The sequence below is a fragment of the Rhinatrema bivittatum genome, chromosome 6 (genome assembly GCF_901001135.1).
Source record: "Rhinatrema bivittatum chromosome 6, aRhiBiv1.1, whole genome shotgun sequence".
In the NCBI taxonomy this organism is placed as follows: domain Eukaryota; kingdom Metazoa; phylum Chordata; class Amphibia; order Gymnophiona; family Rhinatrematidae; genus Rhinatrema; species Rhinatrema bivittatum.
In genome coordinates, this window is record NC_042620.1 from 300,163,598 (window position 1) to 300,180,463 (window position 16,866).

Consider the following 16,866-nt stretch of genomic DNA (forward strand, 5'->3'; position numbering starts at 1 on the left):
ACAGGTCAAAGGTAGCGCCGGCGCCATTTCTACAACGCACCAGAGTTCTGAGAGTAAAAGATCACACCGGGAACCTTCCTCTGGACCCCAGGTAATTTAAGGCATTTTGAGGGGGTTCGGGAGGGTGGGGGATTTATTTTAAAGGGTCGGGGTGGGTTTTAGGGTTGTTTTAGTGTGCCGGTTTTCCCGCCCTCCCCCTTCCCCTCCCCTTCCCCCGATTTACGATTTTTTTGACGATAAATCGGGGGAATTGTTGTTGTATCGCGGCTCTAATGATTTTTGACGATTTAAAATATATCGGACGATATTTTAAATCGTCAAAAAATGATTCACATCCCTACTGGAAATTGCCTTCCCCATGACCAAAAGCAGTGTGCTGGGACTTTTATGCTACCACAGCTGACTCCTTGCCTTGTTTTTTGGGTGCTCACTACATACAGAGGCCTCCTCTATCAGTGAGTACAAACTGATTAGTGGTTGTGAATTATATAAGAGAACCTAAGTGTAACACAGATCCCTAGCACTAAGGCCTTCAAAGGTAAACCCCAGTATTGTAGCTCCCTGGTTTCAGCCATCATACCAACTGGGGGGGAGGGTGTCCTGCTACAAATGATTAGGAAAAAACTGAAAGGATCAGCTAAAAAAATGAAGAGATTACATCAGGCATTGATGTTTAAAAATACATCTGGTCTGGGCTTCCAAGATGATATTCTACATATTTAAAAAAGCTAAAAGGAAGGCCAAACAATTGCCAGTATAGTTAAAAGATAAGGTGAGAGAGGCTATTCTAGCCAACATAACATCCTTCAAAAAATAGAAAATGGATCTGAATGAAGAAAACAGCATAAACACTGGTAAATTAGATGCAAATCATTGATAATGAAGGCAAATAAAGAATATGAAAAGAAGCCTGCTGTGGAAAAAACAATTCATAAAAATGTTTTGAACTATATATGAAGCAAAAAGCATGCAAGAGAGTCATTTAGACCATTAGATGATCAAGAGATCAAAAGGAGCACTAAGGAAGGTCAAGGCCACTGCAGAGAGATTAAATTATTTCTTACCTTCAATCTTTTCTGAAGAAGATGTAAGGCAGATTCTAATGCCAGAAGTGACCTTTAAAGGTGATGATTCAGAGGAACTGAAACAAATCTCAGTGAACCTGGATGATATATATAGGGCAAACTGACAAACTAAAGAGTAGCAACTTACCTGGATCAGATGGTATGAATTTCAGGATGCTGAAAGAAGAGAAAAATTAAATTGTAGGCCTACTGATAGTTATCTGTAAAGTATCATTAAAATCAATGTAACTCAAATTTTAAAAAAGGGTTCCAAGGATAATTTGAGAAACTACAGACCAGTGAACCTGACATCAGTGCTGGGAAAAATATTTGAAATTATTCTAAAGAACACAATTATTGAATATACAGACATTTTTAATGGGATAAAGTGAACATGGATTTAGCCAAGTAAAGTCCTGCCTCAACAATTAGTTATATGTTTTGGAAGACATGAATAAACATGTGGATAAAGGTGAGTTAGTTGATTTAGTACTGCCTCCATAACATGCACATTTTCTCTCATGCATATTCATTGTGGATATCCTGAAAACCTGACTGGCTGGGGGGTCCCCAGGACAGGTTTGGGAACCACTGATTTAGTATATGTGGATTTTCAGAAAGCTTTTGACACAGTACCTAATGATAAACTCTTAAGGAAATTAAAAAGTCATGGGAGAGGAGACAATGTTTTATTTTGGATTGAGAACTGGTTTAAAGAGAGAAAGTAGGGTTACATGGTAAATTTTCTCAATGGAGAAAGGTGAATAGTGGGGTACCCCAGGAATTTGTTCTAGGATCACTACTTTTTAGCATATTCATAATTGACCTACAGAAGGGAACAACAAATGAGGTAATAACATTTGCTGATGCAAATTTATTCAAAGTTATATAACCACAAGAGGATTGTGAGAATTGCAAGAGGACCTTTCCAAGACTGGGAAACTAGGCATCCAAATGGCAGATGTAATTAATGTGTGGTCGAGTGCAAAATGATGCTTGTAGGGAAGAACCCAAATTATAGCTACATGGTGCAAGGTTTCACATTGAGAGTCACCACCCAAGAAAACAATTAGGTGCTATCATGGATAATATGTTGAAATCTCCTGCTTAGTGTACATCAGCAGTGAAGAAAGCAAATAGAATGCTAGGGATTATTAGGAAAGGAATGAAGAATATAACAGAGTATCATAATGCCTCCATATTTCTCCATGGTGCGACCGCACCTTGAGTATTATGAGCAGTTCTGGTTACTACATCTCAAAAACGATATAGCAGAATTAAAAGGTACAGAGAAGGGTAACCAAAATGATGAGGATGAAACAATTGTCCTATGAGGAAAGGCTAAAGAGGTTAGGGCTCTTCATTTTGGAGAAGAGACAGCTGAAGGGAGATATGATAAAGGTCTATAAAATAATGAGTGGAGTGTAAACACAAATCAGTTCTTTACTCTTTCAGAAAGTACAAAGTCTAGGGGACATTCAAAGAATTTTCTAGGTGATACATGTAAGAGAAACTGGGGAATTTCTTTTTTGGATGATAATTAAACTCTGCAATTTGTTGTCAGAAGATGTGGTGAAAGTTGTTAGTGTTACTGAGTTTAAAACAGTTTTGGACAAGTTTCTGGAATAAAAGTCCATAAACCATTATTATGATGGATTTGGCTAATTCTACTGCATATCTCTGGGATAAGCACCATAGAATCTATTGACCTTTAGGGAACCTTCTAGGTACTTTAAATCTAGATTGGCCATTGTTGAAAACAGGATACTGGGCTTGATGGTCTGACCCAGTATGGAAAATCTTATATGCAGTTATATTGTGCATTAACAACATATAATTCTTATTTTGACCTCATGGCAAGTTTAACAGTGTAGAATAAAACAGTTAACCATGAATATATGATAATAATACTGAAAAATATAAAGTACTCATCCAAAGAAACTTTAAATATTGATCTCATTTTGGGCCCAGTCGGCATCTGGAATACTTATGATAGTCAGCATATTGCCATCCCCAGTCTTTTGTACTGGTAATTAAAAACATAGCCAATGAAATTGATAAATCTCATATATCAGTTCAAAAGGGATACTGATGTAACTATTAAGGTTAGTCTCAGAGTAATGTGCAAGAGATCATTTGTGATAGATTTCCTTTGGTGCACATTTAAACGTTATTACAGCAGGCCATATCGTAACTACAAGAAAGATTTATAGAACACTACTTTTAGAATCATCAAATATGTTTTGGCAAAGCATTCTTGGAAACATGAAAAATATTTTTGCTTGGCTGAGATTCTTAGAAGCAAACTAGTCATTTCAAGGGCTTCCATTTTTCAGACATCCAGGATCAGGCAAGTACATCCTCAGAAGTAAGCAGGTTCAGGGCCGTATTTATTACTTTCTGTATATTTTAAACAATAAAACCACTATGTACCATGGCAAACTCAAATCAATACAGTCAGCACCTAATGATTATATAGATATATAGATATATAGATAGATAGATAGATAAACAAATATAGTATATACTTTATATTTTAGATTTAAGAAAGCAGATAGCTTAAATATTGTATCTATGCAGCATTTTATTATGCAACCAAGAGCTACAGTATACAGCAACTAGAAGTATTGAGTCTCTTGTTCATTGCTAAAATGGTGCTAGAGATATAGAAGTGCATATAAAGCAGCATGGAGACGGAGTAAGTTCTTTGGGTAAAGGTAGCCAGATAATTTTAAACAGATATTCAGCAGATCACTGCCAGTTATCTGTTTCTCTGAATAAATCTCAATCAAGTCCAAGTTATTTAGGACTGCTCTCTGGCACAGCCACAATTAGCCAGATAACTTATCCAGATAACTGAATACTGGAGTTATCTGGGTAAATTATCCAGCCAAGTTAGCCCTGCAACAGAGCACCCTCAAAATGCCCCCATCCCCTCCACCAATTTATCCAGGTAAGTTATATCCTGCTAAAAACTTATCCAGATAAATTGGAACCAGTCAGTATAGAAGAACCTTTAAATTCTGCATTTCTGTCAAGTCCCAAACATAGCCAGACAAACCTTTAGAATACAAAGCTCATAGCTGATTAAAGAAGGTATGGATTTTTATTTAAAAGAATATATATTTTGCTACGTCTCACTAGGTTTATGCCAAGGATGTTGTTTCTTAGGAGATGGAATGAAGGCTTTATAAAGCACAGAAGCATTGCAGTTCTTTCCTCACACTCGCAATTTCTACCTGACTTTAGACCAGTCAGTTTATTTCCTTGTGCCTCAGCTGCAACTGTGTAATAAAATTAATCTTTTTCAGCCTTCATTTTTAAAGTTGCCTTGAAGTGCTTGAACACTAAAAATATACTTCTGAGACATCAGTTCTGTAGGGTTTGTTTGGTTTTTTTTTTGTATGTTTCTAAAGTAGTAGTAACTTGTGTACTGGAATCCATTTTCCCTAAATGTTGCTATCCTAATTAGCAACATGTTAATGATGATTGCTACACCTTCCTACTAATGCTATTAGATTTCATAAATTCAGGCCCATTTAATAATTCTTATTCTTCCACATGGCAGAAAGCATCTATCCACCAAAAGTCAGATTTTTTAAAAAGCAGGTCTTAAATAAAAATGTTTTTTTTCTTGAATCATTTCCTTCAGAATGGAGTTCCACAACTCTGGGGTCAATTAAAAGTGAGCCTGATAATGAGTTCAAGTGAGCCTACCTATTCTTACAGAGTCAGATAACCTTCATTAAGGAATCTCAATGAATGAGAAGGCACATAATCAGATGATTTAACTTGTTAACTTTTCCTTCATCTGCTCCAAATTTAGGAACCTCCGTTCCTTGTAAATAGTTACCCAGTTTCTGTTTGCTGATGTTTATCTATTGTATGCAAAGTTTACTGTTCTATGTAATGGCAGTGCCAAATGTTCTGTTTAATGACACGCACATCGTATCGGTTTCCAGAAACAAAAACTTTTTGACAAACGGCTATCGGTATATAAAGAACCTTTAAATAAATAAATAAATAAAATAAATTTAGCAGAGAGGTTTTACTAGGATCTTCAGTCATTTGAAAAGAAAATGAAAGAAGTGATGAAAGAGTCTGTTTTCATTTTGTTTCAAACAAACCAAATTTAATTTGTCCCAAAACAAAAAATGTGTGAATTTTTCATTTCAGGAAATAGTATACCCTATCAGCAAATAAGGTACACAATTATCAAAACAGACATCCAGCAGGATCAGGCCCTGGTCTAGTCCCATCACCGGGGCCCCAACCAAAGGCCTAACCCTTTCATTGTGGCCAGGCCAAAGTTGGGTCCTGTCACCTAGGCCTTGGCTGGAGATCTAGATCCAGGTCTGGGCCCTATGTTGAGGCTTGGGCTCATTAGCAGGGCCCAGACTTGGCTGGGTACCATCACTGAGGCTCCAGCCTAATGTCAAGCCCTGGCATGCAGTTTAGGCTTAGGCTCACACATTAGTGTTGGTTACCAGACTCAACCAGGCCTCGGTGTTGAGCCTGGGCCTAGGCTTGGACGTTGGTGATAGTACCCAGCCTTGGCTAGCCCTGACATTAGAACTAGTCCTTGCCCTAGGCTCAAGCCTAGGCATAGGCCTCAGAAGTGGGACTCAGTCTCAGGTTGGGGCCCAATATCTGGACTGACCTAGGACTGTGCTGTGCCTCAGTGACCAGATGTGCCCTCAGATCAGACCCCAGCATCAGGCCTGGGAAGAAGCATAGTCCTGGGCCTTAGTGATGGGACTTGGTCTCAGGTTCGGACCTAGCATTTGGCTTGGGCCCAGTCAAGAAAAGCAAATGAAATGAACCGACTATATATTTTTTTTCATTGAGATGTACCTGATGAATAATTGTGCCCAAGGAAACAAATGAATGAACCAAACCAAATATTTTACCTGTGCACATCCCTGAATATTGCATAGAATATAAAGACATGCCATGCTGAGTCTGACCAAGATCCATTAAGCCAGAATCTTAACTCCTACATCATCTGATCCAAGAACATAAGAAAATGCCATACTGGGTCAGACCAAGGGTCCATCAAGCCCAGCATCCTGTTTCCAACAGTGGCCAATCCAGGCCATAAGAACCTGGCAAGTACCCAAAAACTAAATCTATTCCATGTAACCATTGCTAATGGCAGTGGCTATTCTCTAAGTGAACTTAATAGCAGGTAATGGACTTCTCCTCCAAGAACTTATCCAATCCTTTTTTAAACACAGCTATACTAACTGCACGAACCACATTCTCTGGCAACAAATTCCAGAGTTTAATTGTGCGTTGAGTAAAAAAGAACTTTCTCCGATTAGTTTTAAATGTGCCCCATGCTAACTTCATGGAGTGCCCCCTAGTCTTTCTACTATCCGAAAGAGTAAATAACCGATTCACATCTACCCGTTCTAGACCTCTCATGATTTTAAACACCTCTATCATATCCCCCCTCAGTCGTCTCTTCTCTAAGCTGAAAAGTCCTAACCTCTTTAGTCTTTCCTCATAGGGGAGTTGTTCCATTCCCCTTATCATTTTGGTAGCCCTTCTCTGTACCTTCTCCATCGCAATTATATCTTTTTTGAGATGCGGCGACCAGAATTGTACACAGTATTCAAGGTGCGGTCTCACCATGGAGCGATACAGAGGCATTATGACATTTTCCGTTTTATTCATCATTCCTTTTCTAATAATTCCCAACATTCTGTTTGCTTTTTTGACTGCCGCAGCACACTGCACCGACGATTTCAATGTGTTATCCACTATGACACCTAGATCTCTTTCTTGGGTTGTAGCACCTAATATGGAACCCAACATTGTGTAATTATAACATGGGTTATTTTTCCCTATATGCATCACCTTGCACTTATCCACATTAAATTTCATCTGCCATTTGGATGCCCAATTTTCCACTCATAAGGTCTTCCTGCAATTTATCACAATCTGCTTGTGATTTAACTACTCTGAACAATTTTGTGTCATCTGCAAATTTGATTATCTCACTCGTCGTATTTCTTTCCAGATCATTTATAAATATATTGAACAGTAAGGGTCCCAATACAGATCCCTGAGGCACTCCACTGTCCACTCCCTTCCACTGAGAAAATTGCCCATTCAATCCTACTCTGTTTCCTGTCTTTTAGCCAGTTTGCAATCCACGAAAGGACATCGCCACCTATCCCATGACTTTTTACTTTTCCTAGAAGCCTCTCATGAGGAACTTTGTCAAACGCCTTCTGAAAATCCAAGTATACTATATCTACCGGTTCACCTTTATCCACATGTTTATTAACTCCTTCAAAAAAGTGAAGCAGATTTGTGAGGCAAGACTTGCCCTGGGTAAAGCCATGCTAACTTTGTTCCATTAAACCATGTCTTTCTATATGTTCTGTGATTTTGATGTTTAGAACACTTTCCACTATTTTTCCTGGCACTGAAGTCAGGCTAACCGGTCTGTAGCTTCCCGGATCGCCCCTGGAGCCCTTTTTAAATATTGGGGTTACATTTGCTATCCTCCAGTCTTCAGGTGAAATGTTCCTAGCAGATCTAATAAAGTTGATCAATTTCTGGTTAGTCACTCCCAGGGATAGCATTATATTTATTTAGTCTACCGAGCTAATGATGTTTTATGGACTTTTCCCCTAGGAACTTGCTCAAGCCTCTTTTAAACTCACTATGCTAGAAACCTTGATCACATCCTCTGGCAAAAGGTAATGCACTGACCCTTAGATTCATCAAAATGCTATAAATTTCGCATGAATAATGTCTGCAATAAAAAAGTGGTGTGGTCAGTGTAATTTTTTAGCAACTGCAATGTGAGAGCGAGAGACTCTATAAGGCTCTCATATTAGTCAACTATTTATACTACTATAGGAGAAGCAACTAATAACTTGAGGTGAGGTTTTGATGGTCATTTAGGGTTTTGGGGCCAGTTTCACATGCACAGTCAGAGGTACGAACAGCACAATACACATCAGTGAAGATTTGATGTGATTTGGAATGAGGAAAGGTACACAAAGATAAGATTTCTACAATGTACTCTCACCCCAGCTTGATGTACTCTCTACCTGGGTACCTTAAAGCTAGGGCAAGAGAATATGGCCGTACACATGGACACGCTGATTTTATAGCATGTGCGCCGATGCACACATATTATAAAATCAGATGACCGTGCACACATGCGCCTGATTTTAAAATCCACACTTGGGTGGGGGGCAAATTTTCATAAAATACATGTGGCAACACAATCGGGCTTTCCCCAATTCTCTCCCAACCCCACTACCTACACTTCCTAACTCTTCCCATCTCCTTTCCACCCCCTAAAACTAATCTTCCTTTCCCTAAATGTTCTATTTTATTACTTACTTCTCCTCCGGAGCAGAAGCAAGTTACACACACTGGCCAGCTGCCAGAACAGTGGCTAAATCCAGCTTTCTGAGCTGGCCTCCATCTTGCTCCATCCCTCCCTACCCAGACCACACCCCCCATCCCACCCTTTTTTCAGGGCCCACCACTTGTGCACATACTGAGGTTTACACGTGTGTACACGCAAGGCCCAGCTGTAGTTACACAATGTTAGGTTCCATATTAGGAGATACCACTCAGGAAAAAGATCTAGGCATCATAGTGGACAATACTTTCAAATCATCGGCTCAGTGTACTGCAGCAGTCAAAAAAGCAAACAGAATGTTAGGAATTATTAGGAAGGGAATTGTTAACAAAATGGAAAATGTCATAATGCCTCTGTATCCATGGTGAGACCGCACCTTGAATACTGTGTAAAATTCTGGTTGTCGCATCTCAAAAAAGATATAGTTGCAATGGAGAAGGTACAGAGAAGGGCAACCAAAATGATAAAGGGGATGGAACAGCTCACCTATGAGGAAAGGCTGGAGAGGTTTGTTATTAGTCTGCTGTCTGATGGGAGGAACAAACAGTTAGGGGTTAGTAATCTTATCAGAAACTGCTAGGGGTTAGCAGTCTGTTATAGTTGTGGGTGGATCCCTGGGCCGGTGGCAGATGACCATGTCCCCAGGAGGATATCCCGAGAGGGACCACCGGCTAGGCTTGAGTATGGAGACAGACACACATTAGTTCTTTTATTAAACAGGTTTTTGAAACCACCAGAGGTGGCAGTAGTGAGCTGATATTCCCGGCAGGGCTGTAGTCCCTCAGGTACTGGAACAGCGATCCAGGATGGCTGAGCTGTTGAGAAACTGTAGAAAAGTGAGTAGGCAGAGTAGGCAGAGTTCATGAACAGAAGTGGATGACAAAACTCACATAAAGTCTGAGGAAGCTCAGGAGCTGGAAAGGTTTAGGCCCTCGGAGCGAGTACCTGGTTCCAGAGAAAGCTCTGAGACAGCGATGATAACTCACGATTGTTTGTGGCAGCGATAGCTTCCAAGCAGTAGAGAATATTCAGAGTGTCCAGGAACATGGGCCCTCAAGGAGCGAGTACCGGTTCCTATCTGTAATCTGAAAGTAAAGAAAAAGAGCGAGGCCCCCGAGGAGCAGGTACCTCTGGTAAGTCCGAGGAGGCAGAGTAGCCTGGATAGCTGAAGCGAGTCCTTGCTAACTTAGTTTGTCAGCAAAATAGAGATCTTTAAATATTGGAAGCAGATGATGTCATCTCAGGGGGATGCCCCTGAGGTTCGTGCCCTTGCTGGTACTTCAATCAGAGTGCGCCTGCCCTAGTCTTCAGGCAACATGGCAGATCTGTAACGTTAAGCCGTCCAGGGACACCGGAAGGAGATGGCATGGAGACGCCGTGGCAGTCAACCATCCATCAGACCCAGAGGGAGTTGCCACAGAGGTAAAGAGGGCGAAGTGAGGATGTCGAGCAGCGACTGTCGCAACAAGGTTAGGGCTGTTCAGCTTGGTGAAGAGACGGCTGAAGGGGGATATGATAGAGGTCTTTAAAATCATGAGAGGCTTGAAAGAGTAGATGTGAATCGGTTATTTACACTTTCAGAAAATAGAAGGACTAGGAAGCACTCCATGAAGTTAGAAAGTAGCACATTTAAGACTAATCGGAGAAAATTCTTTTTCACTCAATGCACAATTAAGCTCTGGAATTTTTTGCCAGAGGATGTGGTTAGTGCAGTTAGTGTAGCTGGGTTCAAAAAAGGTTTAAATAAGTTCTTGGAGAAGTCCATTATTTATTTATTATTTATTTATTAATTTTTATATACCGTCATTCGGTTTAGCCATCATAACGGTTTACAAAATCAAACAAAAATAGATAAATTATACATAGTTGCAAAAAATAACAATGGGGGGGAGGAATGGACAGAAGGGGAAGATGGTGGGGTGAAACAGGGGGGGAGAAGTGAAAAAGGTGTAAAAAAGGAAAGTAACAGTATTAGTATTAATTCATCTTAAAGGAGGGCTTCAATCATTATTTCTTATAATTTCTGAATTGTAATGATGCTGGTTGATGTCAGTTGTAGTTATTTTTTCTTTCTTGTCTGGGTTTGGTTGGTTGAGTTGATTGTAGATGGATTGTTGATATAGATGATCATTAATGTAGTCTGTATGAAAGAGGAAAGTTTTTAGATCCTTCTTGAACTTTTTGATATTAGTTTGAGTTCTCAGAAAAGGTGGTAAAGAGTTCCATTTTTTTGGACAAAAAATGGAGAAAGCTCTATTTCTAGTGGTTGATAGTCGAGCATCTTTGGGAAGAATTTTTAGACAAGAAGTGTTATTAGATTGAAGATTTTTTTTGGTAATTTGTGGAGTGACTTTTAAACCAGTATGTTTATAATGATCAGCATGTATTAATTTGTGAATGATGGTCAGGATCTTATAATCAATTTGAGATTTAATGGAAAGCCAGTGAAGCGACATTAGTATTGGGGTGATGTGAACATATTTTTTTGTTCCAGTTAAAATTCTAGCTGCTGAATTCTGAAGAATCTGCAGAGGTTTGATGTTTATGAATGGAAGACCAATCAGAAGGGAATTACAATAGTCTATTGTTGAGAAAATTATGAGTTGCAAGGCAGTTCTGAAATCCAATGAATTTAGGAAAGGTTTTAAACGTCTGAGAACTAGGAGCTTGTGATATCCTTCTTTGATTTTAGTTGTTATCATGGATAAAAACCTTTCCTACAATATACACATAACTCCAAGGTTTCTGGTGTGATCGACAGGGGATATAAAATTGATTTGATTGTTAGCAGTGAATTGAGGTGATGGAATTAAGTTGGGTTTTTTGTTCATGATTATTTCAGTTTTATCAATATTGATTATTAGCTTTAAATTTGAAAGGAGTTGTTTTATTGAATCAAGTATCATGGAAGTATCTTTATGTTTCATCAATGGAGTTTTTTTATGGGAATAAGAAGTTGTATATCATCTGCATAGAGGTAGTATGTTATTTGTAGATCATCTAGTAGTTGGCACATTGGTAAAAGGTAAATATTAAAGAGAGTGGCAGACAATGCAGATCCTTGTGGTACTCCAGTTTTGAGGTCAATTTTCTTACATACGTTATTATTGAATGAGACTTGGTAGATTCTGTTGGTAAGAAATGATGTGAACCATAGTAGAGTTTTGCCAACTAGACCAATTTCTGACAATCAATCCAGAAGTATTTGATTTATAGTATCAAATGCTGCAGAGAGGTCAAGTAATACAAGTAAGTATTGTTTTCCATTATCAAAGCCTCTTAGAATGGTATCATTTAATGAAAGAAGGAGAGTTTCAGTATTGAGGTTTTTTCTAAAACCATATTGGTTTGGAGATAAGATGTTGTTTGACTAATAGCTATTAATCAAGTTGACTTAGGAAATGGCTCCTGCTATTACTGGCATCAGTAGCATGGGATCTTCTTAGTGTTTGGGTACTTGCCAGGTTCTTGTGGCCTGGTTTGGCCACTGTTGGAAACAGGATTCTGGGCTTGATGGACCCTTGGTCTGACCCAGCAGGGCAATTTCTTATGTGCATAAACCCTGGTTTTTATGCACTTAGGCCTTTGAAAATTTGGCCTACAATGTTTCATCCCATCCAACATCAAAAGACTTTCCAGTTCTTTGACAGAATTGTGACCTAGCATAAGTTCCTTGATGTGACCTAGCATAAGTACCTTGGTTTCATCAGGTTAAGCATACATTTATTTTGCATGTCCAGCTGGTGATATGCTCAAAACTGGAAATGATTTTCTGAATTGTGTAATTTCTATATTTATATAATGTGATCCAGAGCTATCCCCCTTTTGCACAAATAAAAAGTTTAAAATTCATCTGCCTGATTATATTATTCAATGGCTTATAAATGTTAAAAGACAGAAGAGATAGTAATGACCCCTGTGGGACCCTGTAACATAATGGAGTTGCCCCTGATCTAAAATCTTTTATGGACACTGATTTGAACCCTAAAGATTGAACCTCCCAGACCAATTGACCAAAGATGCTTAATCAGGATAGTATGATCAAAAGTGTCAAAAAGAGAATGGATATCCTGTAGATTCACATTGGTTCTTTAATCATCAATCTAACAAAATCATTTAATAGAGATGTTGCTAATGTTTCTGTGTGGTGTCTGAGCTTGAATCAAGACTGAAATTCATCTTGATGGTTCCCCCTCCTCTATGCACCTGGTAGTTTGCTGGATCACTGGTTATTTTATCAGTTTAGATAGAAATGGCAGGTTAAAAACTGGACAAATAGATTTCCAATCCTGCAGGTCTAACAAAGATTTTTTTTTAATTAATGGATGTATACTGACCTGCTTATTGATGGAGATAAATAGCCTTTTCATAGAGGAATTTCAGATTAGGATTTAAGGTCAGTCTAATGCTCATCTCTTGATGCTTTGAGCCAAGAGGGCAATGAATAGAAATCGCAAACTGTGAGTTTGGCAATGTCTAGAAGTTTCCTCATCTCAATTGAGCTTAACGTTAAAATAATTACTGAATTTTATTTCTGGATCAGCTACCACTTCTCTAAATCCTCAGAAAGCTGTTTACGGTTTTCTCTTGAAAATGAGTCAAACTTTTCACAATTTGTGACCAAAAGGATGATAGAAGTAGGACATAAATTTGGGGGCGTGAGTGGCGGCAGCAAAGGGGAGTGGAGAATTCCCCCGGTCGTAGTCCTGACTCCTACCTCTCACACTCGTGGCCCCACATGGCCCACGAATGGCAGCGGCAGCAAAACGGAGCGAAGATTCAAATCCCCACTCCTCTTTGCCGCCGCCGCTCATGCCCCCTAATGGTCTATGCCCTAGGCCCAGGCCTAGCTCTCCTAGTGCTTCCACCGGCCCTGTCTAGGATTAACATTATTGCTCAAAAATGTCTTGATGCCCCAAGTGCATTGAATTGGTGGAGGCCTGGAAAAATAAGCTTTTGATAAGTGTTGATTCAATCATTGCTCTGAAATGGTGTTCAAGAAAGTTAAATAGCACCCTGTGGTTGTCAGAAGAATTCAATCTGCTTAAATGTAAGAAATATATTCATGAAAGGAAATGTCTGAAGTCAGTCAGTCACTGATAAAAAAAAAAAAAAAAAAAAAAAGCATGAAAGGATCTTAATACATGTTATAATAAAGCCTTGTGTGAAGCTAAGCAAACTCACTCATGAGAGGTAGGAGTCAGGGCTGTGCCTGGGGGCGGGGGGCGGAACAGGGCACAAGGACCCTAGGGTGCCTAATCTCCTTGCACCAGCCCTGACCCTAGACTATCTCAGTATTTAGAACTGGTCCATGGCTGTACCCCAGAGCTAGAAATAATGTAACTAATAAAACATGATTAGACCAGAGACTGAGAGGAAATGTCTGCTAATTTACAAAGCTTAGATAGTATGCATGGAGCAGTAATTGGGTACAACTCTTAACAGAAAGGTTGTTGGGCAGACCGGATTGACCATTTTGGTCTTTATCTGCTGTAATTTACTGTGTAACTATGAGGGCCAATATAATCAAGTTTATTGAATTTCCTCTCTGAATGGGGACTTTAATCAGTTTCTCAAAGCCAAAGTTCACATACAGTTTACAAAATGTGAAGCCTGACTATTATCCAAGTCATCAATATGCAGGATAAAATCATCTAAAACAATATATATTGTCTGATTTTAAAGTCAGCTGTTCAACTGTCTGTAGAAATGGAAGCTAAAAACTGCATAATCCAAAACCATCATGCCTAGACAGGGATAATACCAAGCATTCACTTCCCACCTGTTGCCAAATAAAACAATATGCAAATGTAGAGAATTTTTGTAGATATTAGCTTCTCTTCTCCCTACTCTCCAGATTTGAGGTGTTGTTCTAGAAAAAATCATTGGGAAAATAGCAAAGGTCTACATTATCTTCATTTGATCACCATGTCTCTGTTAAGCACAGAATAGCAGTATTGTTACACATTTGGGGGCGGACTTTAAGAGCCCTGCTCGCCTAAATCCGCCCAAATCCGGGCAGATTTAGGCGAGCAGGGCCCTGCGCGCCGGTGAGCCTATTTTACATAGGCCTACCGGCGCGCGCAGAGCCCCGGGACTCGCGTAAGTCCCGGGGTTTTCTGAGGGGGGCGTGTCGGGGGCGTGCCCGAACCGAGCTGCGTTTTCGGGGCGTGGCTACGGCCCGGGGCGGTCCGGGGGCGTGGCTGCGCCCTCCGGACCCGCCCCCAGGTTGCGTCCCGGTGCGCTAGCGGCCCGCTGGCGCGCGGGGATTTACGTCTCCCTCCGGGAGGCGTAAATCCCCCGACAAAGGTAAGGGGGGGGTTTAGACAGGGCCGGGCGGGTGGGTTAGGTAGGGGAAGGGAGGGGAAGGTGAGGGGAGGGAACGGGGGTAGGCTGCGCGGCTCGGCGCGCGCCAGCTATACTTTTGCTGGCGCCTGATGCACCAGCAAAAGTACGCCAAATCGTGCGGTTTGAAAATCTACCCCTTGGGTCTTTCTCCCCCTGCCCCAGAGACCAAGGATTCAATGGTGGCTTGTAACAAAGAAGGGTTTATGCAGAAAGGGTACAACTCACTTATTTTATATACATACTTTAACAGCAGCAGTGTTGCAGGTAGAATCTGCTTACTCGTGGTTTTATTTGGTGTCACTGTTTCCTAGAGATGTGTATCGAACCGGCAATCGTTTCCGGTATCGTTTTCGTAGAAAACCCCCAAACCCACCCCAACCCTTCAGATCTAATTATTTACAATCCCCCACCCTCACGACCCCCCAAAACTTGCCTAAAGTCCCTGGTAGTCCAGCGGGGGTCCCGGGAGCGATCTCCCGCTCTCAGGCCATCGGCTGCCAGTAAACAAAATGGCGCCGGTGGCTCTTTGCCCTTACCATGTGACAGGGGCTATCGGTGCCATTGGCCAGCCCCTATCACATGGTAGGAGCAATGGATAGCCCGCTCGGGTCAGCCGAAAAAAAAAAAAGCGGTTAGAACCACGGGAAACGAAGATTTCCCGCGGTTCTACGAACACGATACTGGAAACGATTCCGAAAACGATTCACATCTCTACTGCCTGAGTCCAGACAACAGTGGCTGTTCCACAGTACATTGGTGAATTCTAGTGGTGCTCAGGCATGGGCACTGGCAGGCAAGGTCGGATACCACAGAACCTACCTGGGTACAGCTATCCTTTTTCGTCCTGTTACTGGCTGGGCCTCCCAGCTTCCTCACTGGGGTGTCCGTCCCCCCCTTCCCCACACACACACACACACACACAGGATGGGTTTCCTTATCTAGGTGCAGAAACCTGTCCTCTAAAGAGTCCTAACAACCCTTCCTATAAAGCTTCAAGTACACCTTCCTCTAGCTAACATTGACCCTAATTGTCTAGATATACAATAAACTAACACTACAGCAACTTTAATAATACTCACTCACAGATCTATGCTTTATGTCTTGGCTTCTTGGCTGTGTGTCCTTGTGAAGTTTCCTGATGTCTACAGCTTCCTCTCTAGTAGGCCCCCCCCCTCTCCTCACATTGGCTGGCTTCCCTGTCCTATATCTGCATACACACAAAGAAGGGGAGCTAAAGGGCAGATTGTAAGGAGCCAGGGGTCTTGCTCTGTGCTTGCAACACGGGAAGTAACAGGGGGAGGGGGTGGAACAATATAGCAGCAGCTGCAAAGTGGCAGGGGCACATATGCTACTGCCCAGGTTCATAGCATGTTCTTCCTCTAAGTTACATGTGAGCAGGTTTGTTAATTACTGATCTGGCATTTAAAATAAGTAGTTTAAAAGAAAATTACTCATTTGCATGAAGTATCTTAGTAGTAACTGGAGGATAGTGCAACCATTTATCCCATTTTAAAACATTAGATCAGTACATTCTAAAGTAATGCTATTTGCCCGTACCCAGAATGAGATGAAAACACCCAAAGCATTGACAACAATCTGGGATGGAATAAGAAATGGATGAATTGCTAACCTTTCTTATGTTAAATCCTATCTTTTCATTATAGCCCATATCCTGCACAATCCTAATGGGGAACTCCAATAATCTCACTTCACAAGATAGAAAACTGCAGTCTGTTTTTCAGCTGTAAAACACGTTAGGAAACTGACTGGTCTGTTTTTCAACATTAAAATCCATCAGGTTCCCAGGGGATTCAACAGAAGGAAATATCTAAACAGGCAGACATCTCACTGGACAGGAACTCTTCTGGGACTCCTTTGGGAACTCTGAAGGAAACCTAAAAGATTTCCAAGAAGAATAAAATAATGAAATGTTTCCAAAAAATGGCCTGCTAAGATACATTTGAGTTTCCCATTCTATTAAACAAATAGAATCTGCTGAGATTTCTTTACATTTGTTTGACTTTTGGAACTAAAGGTTAACAAACACAAAGTAATATAAAT